The following is a 17288-nucleotide window of genomic DNA, read 5'->3' as shown; positions in this document are numbered from 1 at the left end:
GTTTGATGAATCCCTTACTGAGCAGTTCTTTTAATTGGCTGGATAATTCCTGCATCTCGGTTGGTGCTAGGCGATACGGGGATTTGGCTACGAGGGTAGCTCCAGGAATTAAGTCGATTCCGAACTCGACTTGGCATTTAGGAGGAACTCCTGGAAGATCTTCGAGAAAGACATCAGGAAAATTACATACTTCAGGAATGCTCTTGAGGTCTTTTACTTCTTGTTTTTCATTGACAACATGAGCCAAGAATGTGTGACACTCTTTTCGTAGGTATTTTTGGGCTTTGACGCAAGAGATGATGCGAAGGTTCGTACTGGGTTTGTCGTTGTGGATAAAGAGGTTTTCGCCACTTGGCAGATTGAGGCGAATATCTTTTTCATAGCATAGAATATCAACACGGTGGGGACTTACCAATCCATGCTGATGATGACGTCGAAGCTTTTTATGGAGACCGTCATAAGGTCAATTGGGAAAGAATAGTCGTTTAGAGTGAGGGTACAGGCTATGAATATTTCTTTGGTGCTCTCTTCCTTCCCATTAGCCATATCAATAGTGAATGTTTTGCTTACTGATTGTGGTTTGTGTTTGAGTAAGTGCTTAAATTTATGGCTAACGAAGCTCCTCTCTGCACCACTATTAAGTAGTATGCATGCATAAGAGTTATCGAGAAGGAACATACCTGTGACTATTGTAGGGTTCGCTACTGCCTCTTCCTAGCCCATTACTAACACTCTTCCTACGTTGCAAGTATTCCTTGCCTTCAGGCAATCCCTCTTGTAGTGTCATGCTTCACCACACCCATAGCAGGTCTGGCCTATTCCAGTTCTGGGGGTCTGGGTATTAGGTTGTGTCGGTGTCTTGCAGAAATGGGCGGTGTGCCCATTTTTGTTGCAGTTTGTGCATTGTAATTCCCGGCATGGTCCTTGGTGGTGGAAGTTACATTTGTCGCATTTCGGTAGGTTACCAGCATATCGGTTGGGAGGTGTTAGAGTAGCAGGAGTAACAATACAAATGGCAGTAGCATGGACCGCTACTGTTTGTTGTTTATTTGAGGGATCCTGTGAAGATTGGCCCTTTCGATTGTTCCAAAACTTCTTTTTTGCTGCCACTCTCTTTGGGCTACTCAGGAATAACTATCACAGAGTCTTGGCGATTTCCGTGATCCACTAGGGTCTATGCCAGACGTTTAGCACTGTCTAAAGTAAGTGGATTGGCAGCTAAAACATTTCCTTGAGTCAGGGGAGTTAATCCCTAGATGTACCTTTCCACCTTTTTACTCTCCGGGATAACCATCCCAGGACACAAAAGAGCCAGGTCATTGAACCTAGCAGTGTAAGCAACAATATCAGAGTCCTTCATCTTTAGATTCCAGAGGTCCTGCTCTACCTTTTGCATCTTGCCCCTTGGGAAGTATTCCGCTAACATGAGTTCTTTTATATTATCCCAACTCATAGCATTGGCCATTGGGAGAGTTAATGACTTGACTTGGCTGTTCCACCAAGTGAGGGCTCTATCTGTGAAAGTGCATGCTGCAAATTTCACTTTGCTAGACTCGGGGCATGCACAAATTTCAAATACTGATTCGGTCTTCTCGAATAAATGGGTTAAAGCAATGACACCTCCGGTGCCATCAAAGGATTTGGGTTTAGGGTTTTTGAATTCTTTGTATGAACACTCCTTTTGGTGTCCATGACAATCTGCTTGGTTAGAAGGGTTGGCACCACTACCAGCCCCGCTAGTGCCACTAGCATTAATATGCGTCATGGCGGCTGCCACGGTGGCGGTTACTGGTGTTTGGAAGACAGCATGATCGTATTGAGGAGGTGGTGGCACGGTGGGTTCGTTGGAGGGTTGTTTTTCTTCCTATTGGGCTTCTTTGGAGGCATCGTTTTATAAAAGGATTCAAGAGGAAATGACGATAAATCCTCTATAGTGGTCATGAGTCAGGCACTATTGAACAAGATATATATTAGTCCTAAATGTTTCATAACCTGACTTTTATAGTGTTCTATCAACGATCTACAATAGAGGTTTACTAAAATAATCAGACACTCGCAAATTTCAATTGTGAGAATTTGTAATACTTGTAATGAATTTGTGTAGTGTTATAGTGCCATAAAAAACTCCTATAGTATTTTAACTTGATGTTAGGTTCTAGAGTTTCCCTTGTATATAGTGTTGGTAAGTTTTAGACTTGTTGCAACACCATGGTCACTCCCAAACACATGTTGGTCATATCTTGGACAAATATAGTTGATCAGGCTATATTTATTCAAGATATGATTACATAACTGTCTAAGTTTAGCTGCAATGTCCAACATCTAAATACTTTTGTATAGTTCTTACTGTGATACCGTTTGTGGTAGGTATGCATATTCGTATACTTCTTGTAAAATACTTATATTTAAAAAGTATACTTTTAGTTCAGAGCGCTTCAGCCCCATAGTGTTTGCAGTTTTAAATCTTGTAAGGTTATATATAGTTAGTTCACTATAAACAATGCTATGATACCATTCTGTCACACCACAAACCAGAACGGTGGAAATGTTCGGGGGCAGAGGACGTCGTGTACAATATCACAACAATTGTATAATAGTAATAATAGCAAACACAACCATTACATTTATAAAATATAGTATTTACATCTTTTTAGTACATGGTTTGTATAACATCAACAGTATATAGCAAAAGTATAAAAGACGTGACTCTATAAAGCTCCGTCTTCTCAAAAACTGTGAGTGTGCCTGTCTACCGATTCCCTAAGAATAAAAGTGATTTTGAAAGTGAGTTCATAAGTATGTTTATGAGATGGAAAACTGGACTTGATTCTTTGAAAATGTTTTAGTGTTCTTCCAGAAAATCCAATATTTTCTTTAGTGAATGAAATATATGATGGGTTTTGGTCTTAAGAACATCCTATGTGCTCATACAAACCCTAATGCTTGGATCTAGGTTTCTCTATTGTACATGCAAGTTATCCAAGACTATAAACCCTAATTCTAGCATTCAAATAATCATATTAACATGAGAATAGGTTTATAATGTTACCTTGATTGTTATGTAGCAATAACAATCCCAAATTTCCTTGTATTGACTTTGGAAGGCTTAGAGTCACAAGTGTCACTCCTCTAATGATTCACAAACACCATAAGCAAGAGGATGAAGAGGAGTGTAACGCCTGTGTTTCGGGCTTGCCATTTGTAGCAATGTAATAGTCTAGGTTGACCTTTGTAACCCATTTTGAAGTAATAAGATTGTATTATTTGAGTATTTTGTGTTTTGTGCTTAATTGCTTAATTATGTGGTTTGATTAATTAAGAATAAAAATAAGCGTCAAAATTTAAGTGTAAAATAAACTTAATATATTTGATTAATGTTGTAGTAATTGAAATGAGGTTTCCGAATATATATAGAACGCCCAAATCTGACTTCGTATGAGGAAGTTATGATTTATCGAAGTTCCGGCTTAGCGGTATACAGCCTGTTTTACTCGATTTGAGATCGAGCGGTTGTTAGCCGAAGCAATCTAAATGAGAATCGAAGATCTCATTGTTGGTATCGAAGCGATAAAAAGTTAGGCGAGAACGGACGTTAAACGAAGAAGTTATGAATTTATAACGAAAGTTTCTGTCGCGGCCTATTAAAAATAATTAATAAAAATAAAGTCAAAATTAGCTGACGGAGTCTAAACGAAAGTCGTAGAGCATGGTCTCACCTTTCCGTGGATATAAAGAACGTCGAAAACGGAGTTCGTATGAAGAAGTTATGAATTTCCGAAGTTTATTAATCAGTACGCCCCGCGTAACGCAGTACGCCCCGCATACTCCGAGGCTCCAGCCTCTATAAAAGGGGATCCGAAGGCAGCCATAATTCTTGTTCATTTCTTCTCTTCTCTCTACTCTTTTGCATTGTTTTGCGTGCCGATTCCACCCCAAAGCCACGGTATCATACTCTAGCCCCGAGGCAAGTCCCGAGACCCCGAAGATCCCGAGAAGTGCGGTTCCCGAGTCGGAGCTCTGCCCGCGAGAAGTTCGATTTTCGAGGAGATCTTCCAGATCTGCTGAGGAATACTACTTCTATAAGCCGTAGTGCTGTCGGATCATCTTCTGATCAAGTGAGTGTGTAGTTATTTTCTTTCCAAATACAATAATACGAAGTATTATATATAAAATACGTGCTATGTGTATATATTTGGTTGTGTTATGTGTGAATGAGTATTCACTCTCTTCTATCTTATAGATCTGCTTATTTCTTTATGAGATATGTGTTATGTGTGTGTGTGTGTCTCATCTGTTATGTGATATATGTGTTGATTAAAGCATGCTATACAGGTTTTCTTTAAACTATGTATACAAATGTATATTTTTATCTACTAATATGTTGGGTAGAACATGGGTAGACAGTTGGTGTGTAATAAACAGATGAGAGGCCTCGTTGTTGTTTGATTGAGTCATCTAGCGGAGTTTAGATGACGACCACTGGCTATTCTAGACAGTCTTGTGGAAACATTAGCAGGTTCGCCACCTGTAGGTGTTAATGAACTTGGGTGTTCATTCGCTGTACTCCATCCCCCTCATGGTTGCCTTATTTGACTTATATTGCTGAGGTACCCCCGAAGCATGTGTTGTCGCCCCGATGAAATATTCTTAGACTAGGTCCCTTATGTTAGTTGTTTTAGGGACATTAAAGTGAGAATAACGGGAATGGGTAATTGGGTTATTGTTGGTTGGTGAAAATTAAATATGATATTTATTGTGGGTTGAAAACCCTATATGCTCACCAGGCTCCCAAGCCTGACCCACTCAGTTTTAAATTGTATTACAGGTAGTGGCGGAAGGGCATGAGATGGATGAACCATCAAGTTGTTTTGTTTACAAGTCTGCATATGTTTATATTTGTCATATGACTTGTAATGTATTCGTTTATGCTTATTGGTCTGTATCGGAACATGACACCCCGAGTTTTGATTATAATGAAAATACATTTCTTTTATGAAATGCTTCGGTAAACAATGTTTTATCATGTTTTGTTTTTGGGAACAAATTCCGCAACTCTTTCAAATCAAAAGGATTTACTCTGAAAATATTTAAAAGCATAAATGAAAATCGGTCTTTTCTGGCCGAGATTTTGGGGATGTCACAGTTGGTATCAGAGCATTAGTTTAAGCGAACTAGGAATTTGTAGGATTTCTAGACTTAAACTTAGAATGCTAAGTGGAATTTTGAGATGTGTGTCTGTTGTGTTTTAGACACAAGCACTGGTTTATTTTAGGAAAGTTGCCTAAAATGCTTTATGTGCTAAATGTTATATGTTGCCATATATGATATTATTTGTTCGGATCTATGGTCTGTTGCCGACCGGATCTAGAAACCTTATGTGTGTAGGATTCTAAGCGTTCGTCTACGATATTAGAACTAGCATGTAAACGTTTCGGAGTGATAAGGATGATTTGAATATCCATCATGATTGAGGATCTAATTTCACCTTATTCGGTGTGTAGATTCAAAATGGTGAGAACAAGAAGTGGAGTTGGAAATGCTGACGAAAACAGGAATCAACCACCAGTGATTGAGCCAATACCTGTCGTAGCAGCAGCACCTGAGCCAATAACCATGGCTGGTGTGCAATTGATGATTCAGACGATGTTGGATCGTCAGATGGATGAAACTAGACGGTTGCTTCAACAAAATCGTGAAGAACTGTCGATTCGTGTGGAAGAGCCTGAACTGAATGAAGGGCACTCAGAAGGTGGAAACTTCAGTGGGTCTGTTGGTCCAGCCAACCCACCGATAGTTTGGCAAGATAACCGCGATGGAAGGAATGATGGAATGGGATGCAAGTACAAGGACTTTTTGACTTGCAAACCATCGACCTTCAATGGAAAGGAGGATCCGATTGGGGTTATGGATTGGATCTCCGAAATGGAGCTAGCCTTCATGACGTGTGGCTGCAGAGGTAAGTTGCAAACTATCTATGTCGTGCGACAATTCCGAGGTGGAGCCGTTCGTTGGTGGAACACTCTAGGGAAGAACTTAAGCCCTAATGAGCCACTGCAATTGACATGGGCAGAATTCTTGGTGCAGTTCAAGCGCAAGTTTTGTTCGGCTCAAAATCTGTTGGAGTTGGAGAATAAGTTTTTGACATTGACGAAAGGTACCATGTCAGTTGATGAGTACACCAATAACTTCACCGATAAGATGGAGTTTGCCTTGCGTATCGTTCCAGACGAGCTGACAAAGGTGGATCGGTATGCGAAGGGACTTCCATGGGAGTACGAGGTGCCAGTACGTCAGGCACTTACCCTAGAGGCAGCTATCTGGGCTGCCAAGTCTGTGGAGAACATGATCAAGGGGAGAACCACCGACAAGGCTAATGTTGGTGAGAAAAGAAAGTTTGAGGGAACATCTGGTTCCGGTAAGAAAGGAAAATTTTCGAAATCTGATTCGAAAAAGTTTGGAGGAAAAGGAGGCGAAGCAAAGTGGTGTGATAAGTGTAAGAAAAGGCACTTTGGGAAATGTAGCGAGAATGTGACCTCTGCTACAAGTGTGGAAAGGTTGGACATTTTGCCAATGAATGTCCGAACAACAAAAGGATGTGTTTTGGGTGTAATGAAGAGGGGCATATTTTGAAAGACTGTCCGAAGAAGAAGGAGGCAGCTAGGCCCAACATTCCACCAAAGCCGAAGGCGAGAGCCTTCCAGATGACACTTGAGGTTGCTAAAGATGAAGCTGATGTCGCTTCAGGTACCTTTCTCGTAAATGATTTACCTGCTCAAATATTGTTTGATTCTGGAGCCAACTACTCCTTTATTTCGCATGAGTTTGGTAGAAAGCTAGCTTTGCCTATTGATAGACTAGATAATGCTTTATTAGTCGAAGTAGCTAGTGGCAAGTTTGTACCTGTTAGCCATCGTATGAAAAATGTCTTGATCAACCTTAATGGGAATAAGTTTCACGAGGCGTTATTGCCTATCGAACTTAATGGTTTCGACATCGTCTTGGGAATAGATTGGCTTAGCGCCAATGATGCCGAAATTTTATGCAAGAAAAAGATAGTTAAAGTAAACCCGCTTGGAAAAGATTCGTTTATGGTGTATGGGGACAAACGGCGAGTGAATTCTGGGATCATTTCTCTAATGAAAGCCAGAAAGTGTTTGACCAAGGGATGTACATCATATTTAGCATTTATGATTGATGCTAAGAAAGAAAAGAAGGTGATGCAGAGCATTCCAGTGGTGTGTGATTATCCGGAAGTATTTCCCGAAGATCTTCCTGGATTACCACCTGATAGACAAGTGGAGTTCAGAATAGACTTGTTACCAGGAACCACGCCAATAGCAAAAGCACCTTATCGATTAGCACCGACGGAGATGAAGGAGCTGATGATGCAACTTCAGGAGTTATTGGACAAAGGTTTCATTAGACCTAGTTCATCGCCCTGGGGAGCTCCGGTGTTATTTGTAAAGAAGAAAGATGGAAGTATGAGAATGTGCATCGATTACAGAGAGCTGAACAAGGCAACAATAAAGAATAGATATCCGTTGCCGAGGATTGATGACCTGTTTGATCAATTGCAAAGTTCGAGCTATTTCTCGAAGATCGATCTTAGGTCAGGATATCATCAGCTGAAAGTAAGAGAGCAAGATATCGAGAAGACTGCATTCAGAACTAGATATGGACACTACGAGTTCTTGGTAATGTCGTTTGGACTAACCAATGCTCCAGCAGCGTTCATGGATTTGATGAATAGGGTTTGTAATCCTTTCCTTGATAAATCTGTGATAGTGTTCATAGACGACATTCTGATCTACTCGAAAAGCCAGGAGGAGCATGGCAGACACTTGCGAGAAGTGTTAGAAGTTTTGAAGGAGGAGAAGCTTTATGCAAAGTTCTCCAAATGTGATTTTTGGATTCGTGAGGTCCAATTCTTGGGTCACGTGGTCAACCAAGAAGGGATAATGGTTGATCCAGCGAAGATCGAAGCTGTGACGAAGTGGGAACAACCGAAAAGTCCCACGGAGATTCGAAGCTTTTTGGGATTAGCCGGATATTACCGCAGGTTTATCCAAGGCTTTTCTTCGATTGCTACTCCATTGACAGCTTTGACCCACAAAGGAGCTACTTATGCTTGGAGTGAGAAGCATAAAGAAGCATTCGAGAAGTTAAAGAAGAAGCTATGCGAGGCACCGATACTTTCTCTACCCGATGGAGTTGAAGACTTCGCTGTTTATAGCGATGCGTCTGGTGTAGGATTGGGTTGTGTTTTGACCCAAAGAGAAAAGGTGATAGCATATGCGTCTCGACAGCTGAAAGAGCATGAAAAGAATTACCCGACTCATGATTTGGAGTTGGTAGCGGTAGTTTTCGCTCTAAAAATATGGAGGCATTACCTCTATGGCACGAAGTGCAAACTTTTCACTGATCATAAGAGTCTCCAATACCTCTTTAATCAGAAAGAATTGAATATGAGGCAACGACGCTGGCTAGAATTACTTAAAGACTACGACTGCGAGATACTTTACCACCCCGGTAAAGCTAATGTTGTTGCTGATGCTCTCAGTCGGAAGGTCAATCTTGAAAGGAAGAGGCCAAGAGCGTTGAGAATTGAAGTTGTCTCGACCATTGTGGAAAGTATAAAGAAAGCTCAAGAGGAAGCTTCTGAGAAAAATGACCGAAAGGAGGAACGTTTGGGTAAAACGTTGGTGTTTGGTACTAACGGTCATGGACTGAAGGTATTCCAAGATCGTATTTGGGTACCTAAGTCAGGAGGAATTAGGGATCTTTTGATGGAAGAAGCTCACAAAACCATGTACTCAATTCATCCGGGTAGCACTAAAATGTATAGGGACCTGAAACCCTACTATTGGCGGCCGACGATGAAGCTTGATGTTGCAAAGTATGTGGCCGAGTGTGTGACTTGTGCGAGAGTCAAGACACAACATCAGAAACCTTACGGGAGTTTAGAACCATTGCCTGTGCCTATGGGTAAGTGGGAAGACATTGCTATGGATTTTGTCACTAAACTGCCCAGAACAAAGAATGGTCACGACATGATTTGGGTGGTCGTTGATCGATTCACTAAGAGTGCGCATTTCATAGCGGCCAGGGAGAAATGGTCTATGGAAAAGCTTGCGAATTCTTACGTGAAGGAAATTGTGAGGCTTCACGGTGTTCCGTTAACGATTGTATCGGATCGTGATAGCCGTTTCACCTCAAGGTTTTGGAAAAGTCTACAAGAGGAAATGGGTACCAAGTTATGTTTAAGCACAGCTTACCATCCGCAGACTGATGGTCAGAGTGAAAGAACAATACAAACACTTGAAGATATGCTGAGAGCATGTACCTTGGAATTCCAAGGTAATTGGGATGAACACTTACCGTTGGTAGAATTTTCCTATAATAATACTTTTCACTCGAGCATTAAGATGGCACCTTTTCAAGCTTTGTATGGACAGAAGTGTCGTATGCCGTCTTGTTGGCTTGAGGCTGGGGAAAAGCAGTTTATGGGACCGGAGATGGTTCATCAAACTGCTGAAAAGTTGAAAATAATTAGGGAAAGAATGTTAGCAGCTCAAGATCGTCAAAAGAGCTATGCTGACAAGAAGCGAAGACCGATGACTTTTGAGGTTGGAGATTCGGTTTTGCTTAAAGTCTCGCCGTGGAAGGGACTTATAAGATTTGGAAAAAGGGGAAAGTTGAGTCCAAGGTTTATTGGACCGTTTAAAGTCCTTCAGAGGATTGGGAATCAAGTTTACAAGCTCGAATTACCGGAAGAACTGAATGGAATTCACAACACCTTTCATGTGTGTTATTTGAGGAAGTTGACGGGAGAAGTTCCCGATATAATTCCAATTTCTGAATTGAGAATTGATGAGAACAAAAGGTTGATTGAAGAACCAGAGGCAATTGTTGACCGGAAGACTAAGAAGTTGCGACGCAAAATGGTTGGGTTAGTGCTTGTCCGATGGAAACACGCGAATGGGCCGAATCTCACCTGGGAGACGGAGAGTGACATGTTGAGTCGCTATCCGCATTTGTTTGTTGATGTGTGATTCCGGGGACGGAATCATTCTAAGGTGGAGAGAATTGTAACGCCTGTGTTTTGGGCTTGCCATTTGTAGCAATGTAATAGTCTAGGTTGACCTTTGTAACCCATTTTGAAGTAATAAGATTGTATTATTTGAGTATTTTGTGTTTTGTGCTTAATTGCTTAATTATGTGGTTTGATTAATTAAGAACAAAAATAAGCGTCAAAATTTAAGTGTAAAATAAACTTAATATATTTGATTAATGTTGTAGTAATTGAAACGAGGTTTCCGAATATATATAGAACGCCCAAATCTGACTTCGTATGAGGAAGTTATGATTTATCGAAGTTCCGGCTTAGCGGTATACAGCCTGTTTTACTCGATTTGAGATCGAGCGGTTGTTAGCTGAAGCAATCTAAATGAGAATCGAAGATCTCATTGTTGGTATCGAAGCGATAAAAAGTTAGGCGAGAACGGATGTTAAACGAAGAAGTTATGAATTTATAACGAAAGTTTCTGTCGCGGCCTATTAAAAATAATTAATAAAAATAAATTCAAAATTAGCCGACGGAGTCTAAACGAAAGTCGTAGAGCATGGTCTCACCTTTCCGTGGATATAAAGAACGTCGAAAACGGAGTTCGTATGAAGAAGTTATGAATTTCCGAAGTTTATTAATCATTTTGTATTTAAATTTAAATCAAAATTCGGAAGCATTATCCGAAGGAGTCACCGATCTGATCCGAGGTACGCCCCGCGTACTCCGAGGGATGTCGACACTCGCACTCGAGCACTTCGGATACGTAAGCAATGACGTTTTGGGCAGTACGCCCCGCGTAACGCAGTACGCCCCGCGTACTCCGAGGCTCCAGCCTCTATAAAAGGGGATCCGAAGGCAGCCATAATTCTTGTTCATTTCTTCTCTTCTCTCTAGTCTTTTGCATCGTTTTGCGTGCCGATTCCACCCCGAAGCCCCGGTATCATCCTCTAGCCCCGAGGCAAGTCCCGAGACCCCGAAGATCCCGAGAAGTGCGGTTCCCGAGTCGAAGCTCTGCCCGCGAGAAGTTCGATTTTCGAGGAGATCTTCCAGATCTGCTGAGGAATACTACTTCTATAAGCCGTAGTGCTGTCGGATCATCTTCTGATCAAGTGAGTGTGTAGTTATTTTCTTTCCAAATACAATAATACGAAGTATTATATATAAAATACGTGCTATGTGTATATATTTGGTTGTGTTATGTGTGAATGAGTATTCACTCTCTTCTATCTTATAGATCTGCTTATTTCTTTATGAGATATGTGTTATGTGTGTGTGTGCCTCATCTGTTATGTGATATATGTGTTGATTAAAGCATGCTCTACAGGTTTTCTTTAAACTATGTATACAAATGTATATTTTTATCTACTAATATGTTGGGTAGAACATGGGTAGACAGTTGGTGTGTAATAAACAGATGAGAGGCCTCGTTGTTGTTTGATTGAGTCATCTAGCGGAGTTTAGATGACGACCACTGGCTATTCTAGACAATCTTGTGGAAACATTAGCAGGTTCGCCACCTATAGGTGTTAATGAACTTGGGTGTTCATTCGCTGTACTCCATCCCCCTCATGGTTGCCTTATTTGACTTATATTGCTGAGGTACCCCCGAAGCATGTGTTGTCGCCCCGATGAAATATTCTTAGACTAGGTCCCTTATGTTAGTTGTTTTAGGGACATTAAAGTGAGAATAACGGGAATGGGTAATTGGGTTATTGTTGGTTGGTGAAAATTAAATATGATATTTATTGTGGGTTGAAAACCGTATATGCTCACCAGGCTCCCAAGCCTGACCCACTCAGTTTTAAATTGTATTACAGGTAGTGGCAGAAGGGCATGCGATGGATGAACCATCAAGTTGTTTTGTTTACAAGTCTGCATATGTTTATATTTGTCATATGACTTGTAATGTATTCGTTTATGCTTATTGGTCTTTATCGGAACATGACACCCCGAGTTTTGATTATAATGAAAATACATTTCTTTTATGAAATGCTTCGGTAAACAATGTTTTATCATGTTTTGTTTTTGGGAACAAATTCCGCAACTCTTTCAAATCAAAAGGATTTACTCTGAAAATATTTAAAAGCATAAATGAAAATCAGTCTTTTCTGGCCGAGATTTTGGGAATGTCACAGTTGGTATCAGAGCATTAGTTTAAGCGAACTAGGAATTTGTAGGATTTCTAGACTTAAACTTAGAATGCTAAGTGGAATTTTGAGATGTGTGTCTGTTGTGTTTTAGACACAAGCACTGGTTTATTTTAGGAAAGTTGCCTAAAATGCTTTATGTGCTAAATGTTATATGTTGCCATATATGATATTATTTGTTCGGATCTATGGTCTGTTGCCGACCGGATCTAGAAACCTTATGTGTGTAGGATTCTAAGCGTTCGTCTACGATATTAGAACTAGCATGTAAACGTTTCGGAGTGATAAGGATGATTTGAATATCCATCATGATTGAGGATCTAATTTCACCTTATTCGGTGTGTAGATCAAAATGGTGAGAACAAGAAGTGGAGTTGGAAATGCTGACGAAAACAGGAATCAACCACCAGTGATTGAGCCAATACCTGTCGTAGCAGCAGCACCTGAGCCAATAACCATGTCTGGTGTGCAATTGATGATTCAGACGATGTTGGATCGTCAGATGGATGAAACTAGACGGTTGCTTCAACAAAATCGTGAAGAACTGTCGATTCGTGTGGAAGAGCCTGAACTGAATGAAGGGCACTCAGAAGGTGGAAACTTCAGTGGGTCTGTTGGTCCAGCCAACCCACCGATAGTTAGGCAAGATAACTGCGATGGAAGGAATGATGGAATGGGATGCAAGTACAAGGACTTTTTGACTTGCAAACCATCGACCTTCAATGGAAAGGAGGATCCGATTGGGTTTATGGATTTGATCTCCGAAATGGAGCTAGCCTTCATGACGTGTGGCTGCAGAGGTAAGTTGCAAACTATCTATGTCGTGCGACAATTCCGAGGTGGAGCCGTTCGTTGGTGGAACACTCTAGGGAAGACCTTAAGCCCTAATAAGCCACTGCAATTGACATGGGAAGAATTCTTGGTGCAGTTCAAGCGCAAGGAGGGACTCGGCGAGTCCGAGCGGGATCCGGGCCGAGGAGTAAGTGACCGACTCGGCGAGTAGGCCAAGGTGACTCGGCGAGTCTGGTCTGTGCGTGGAAAACCCTAAATTCGGGACTTGGAGCCTATATAAACATCTTAATCTTCTTCCTAGGGTTCCTTACTGCCTCTTAAGCCCTGGATATCGAACCCTAGCTGCCATATCCTCTATTTGAGCCATTTATTTCCTTCAAGAGTGCATTTAGCTTGGAGAAAGAAGAAGAATCTTGAGAGTGCAAGAAGGGGGCTGTAGATCCAGGATTGGGAAGACATTTATGAGCTTTTGGAGGTATAAACTAGTTCCTGGACCCTTTTTGCATCTAGATTTATGTGTGGTTGTTGGGGCTCTTTAGCCATAATGATATTTCTTTGAGTTAGGAGCCGGATCTGGAGTTGCTACTTCAGATCCAAGTGTGTTATGGACTGGAGAAGCATAAAGTATCAACCCTTGAGTCAATTTTGAAGCCCCTTGGCCTTAAACCCTAGTTTATGGTGCTTATTGCCTAGATCTCCCTCTCTACACGTAAAGTTTGCAACTTTACGTGGGGGATAGGCTTGGGAAGGGTAGATCTACAGTTTGGAGTCCATGCATGACTCGAAAGTCCTCTGCATGTATGTAGATCTGAATGGACTCGGCGAGTCCTTCGAGTGGACTCGGCGAGTAGCTTAAAGATGAGGAGGAACTCGACGAGTGGGATGATCAGCTCGTCGAGTCGGATGAAGATGGGCATGGACTTGGCGAGTTGGATGAACAACTCGGCGAGTTGGTTGAAGATTTCCTTGTGCTCGGCGAGTCTATTCTTAGACTCGGCGAGTCAGGTCGCGTGGTCCCAAACCCTTCGAGTTAAGACTCGGGTCAGCGAGTCGAGCAAGGACTCAGTGAGTTGGTCAGGACAGGATTCGGGAATCTGTAGACTCGGCGAGTCAGGGGCTGACTCGGCGAGTCAAGTGGCGATTGGAAGGACTTTGAGCATAAGAACTCGGCGAGTCAGTAAGTGGACTCGGCGAGTAGGGTTGACCTGGAAGGTTGACTTTGACCAGGACTTTGACTTTGACCTGAGTTGACTTGGTTGTCTTTCCGGGGTCAGTTAGACTCAGTGTTGCTTTAACATTGGTAGCTAGGGGAGCGAGTGGAGCAGGAGTTCAGAGAGTTGTCGGTCAGCAGCCAGAGGATTATCAGCAGAGTTCAGCAGCGCGAGGTGAGTCTCCTCACTGTTTGTATGGGTCTAAGGCACCAATGTCGGCCCATTTAGAATATGCATGAAAGACCAGGGGGTGGCTCCTGGCATATAGTATGTTATTATGTATGATAGGAAGACCCGGGGGTTAGCCCTAGGCAATATGCATGAAAGACCAGGGGGTGGCTCCTGGCGCACAGTATGTTATTATGTATGACAGGAAGACCCGGGGGTTAGCCCTAGGCAATATGTATGAAAGACCAGGAGGTGGCTCCTGGCGCATTGTATGCTATTATATATGAAAGACCAGGAGGTGGCTTTTGGCACACTGTATGCTGTTTAGCTATGTAGAGTAGTATGTACGGTTGTCTTTGTGATACTTGCATAAAAGACCAGGGGGTGGCCCTTGGCACATGTCTGTAAGACCAGGGGGTGGCCCTTGACTTTTTTGTAAGACCCAGGGAGCGGCCCAGGCTTGACCAGGAAGACCACGCGCGGCCCGTGGCATAATGGCAAGACTATGTTTGGTACATAGCACCTTATTTGATTATGGATAAGTCGATTATGTATAGCTCTTTTGTATGGTATGAGGTATCTGGGGAACTCACTAAGCTTCGTGCTTACGACTTTCAGTTTTGGTTTTAGGTACTTCTGGTAGCGGATGATGGAGTTCGGGATGATCGCATGGCACACACCATAGATTAGACAGCCTGAGAATGTTTTACTCTGATAATGAACATGTGTTTTGAAAACTAATACTCTGTTCATGTTTTGAAATGATGATTTTACTTTAAGTGATACTTTATTAAATGAAATTTTTAGTCTTAAATTTTGGGACGTTACAAATATTAATTAAACGATATGATTTCTCCTTTAATATATTATTCCCATAATATATTAATAAATCATATTTAATCCTTTCTCTCCATAATTCATCCTATCAAGTTGCTTTGGTGAAGGCAACCTAAAAGGACCATGCACCATCGGGTCAAGTACATACCAAAATAGTTATGGACTTAGACACTAATCCAACAGTCTCCCACTTGGATAAGTCTAATAACTATTCTGCATATGACTTCAGATCCTGATCTGCAATCGTAGCTTTCCAAAGCCGCTGTCAACTCTGATCCTATCAGATACGCGTGTCCTTAGATAAGGGATCATATATTCCTCCATTCTAGATATCATATGAGATATGATTTCAAATCATTCTCTTTGTACTATATCTCGATTCCGATTTATGACGACTGACTAATTGAACAAATCAAATTAGCCCCAGCCCGGCCGAGCATTTACGTTTGTCATCACTAAATCATCAAGGGGCCCAAAGATATCGCTTTTATCCTACTTTGGATAAAAGGAACGGATAAACTTTAATACAATGCTCGCTTGCACTCACTCACCGAATCACACACAATAATATGTTTTATAACACCAAGATACTAGTGCGTTTACATATTATCAATGTGCAACCGATTTGCAAGATACAACTCACACATCTCGGTTTCAAGAATATATGATGTTATCGTCTCACTAATCACTCGTAATACAATTCATGGAGTGATCCAAGTGAGCTTGGGTTTAATCCAATGCTCAAATCATATTCATAAGCACTCATGAACATTGCAGCAAACATTTGCTTATGTCTAATGCTCTTTAAACAATCCACACACCAATTCACGACAGTCTTCATTCATACCTACTTCCAACATATGAACGACTGTGGCCTGTTCGACTAATTCGATTATTCTTAATAATCTCAATTATTCTGGAAGTCAAAACATGCAAAGTGAAACACAAGAATAATACTAATCCCATATGGCCTCAAACCTTTGAGTATAAATAAAACACCTTTTATTTATCACCATATTGATTACTCATTATTTGTTGTTTCGGTTAATCAACTTCTTACTTGAATTAAAACACTTGTCCCATGCTCCTAGCATGCACACAATGTTTACCTATGGTTCTTACTTTGTGAATTAGATCAAATTGAACACATTTCCAATCATTCTCATTTCACAACTCCAAATCCTTTTTCCATAAGTGAAAGAATATCAAATTCTTGCTACTTATAGAATATGCTAGATTCTAACATTTTATGCAATTATCCTTTCGTAATTTCACTGCACCAAAGTCACAAAGACTATTGCCAATGATATTACAAAGTCCTCTATCGGAAATTGTTACAAGACAATTCCTTAGATATGATGTCTCTCACTCAAAGTACATTCCTTTGAACATCCTTTTGCATAGAAGTTTCTAATCTAGACATAGATTTTCAATATTCAATTCCCCATATGGACACGTTTCCATATTTTCCATATGACAACTCATTCTTAATAGAATATTTTCTATTCATAATAGTGTCGATATGCTCCATTCAATACCATGCTTCCAACTACTCACAAGCAACCAATCATCGTCGAACTTTGGATTGTCCTTTGATAGTTGTTTAATTATTTTAGTCAAAACCAATTCTAGCCCCTTTTCCCTCTAAATGCGCTAGACATTTGGAAAATTTTTAGAATGGTCAAACATTGAAGCATTTGCAATCAATCCTATACGCAAAGCCTATGGGACACGACACATAATGTTTTATTTGCTATGCTCTCAAAATTCGAATTGTGAAGAGGAATGCCGTAATCATAATCGAAATTTCAAGAACACACTATGTACCTTTGACTAAATTTATTAACATTCCACAACCTAAGCCTTTAGATTTGAAATGAAGCATAATATTCTCTCCCTTAATTATAGCAAAACAACTTTACAACCCTTACTACTTTGCAAGGTATGACTCTTGTTTTTCTATAGTTAATGTTGCCAACTTGCAATACTTTCCATAATGTTGGGTAGCGTAGCATTTTTGTGTATTGCGTCTATTGGGCTCGGTTAATAGTCCATGTTTTGTTACTC

Source organism: Lactuca serriola, chromosome 5, assembly GCF_051521515.1.
Source record: "Lactuca serriola cultivar US96UC23 chromosome 5, Lser_US96UC23_V15, whole genome shotgun sequence".
NCBI classification, from domain to species: domain Eukaryota; kingdom Viridiplantae; phylum Streptophyta; class Magnoliopsida; order Asterales; family Asteraceae; genus Lactuca; species Lactuca serriola.
This window is presented reverse-complemented; position numbering follows the sequence as displayed.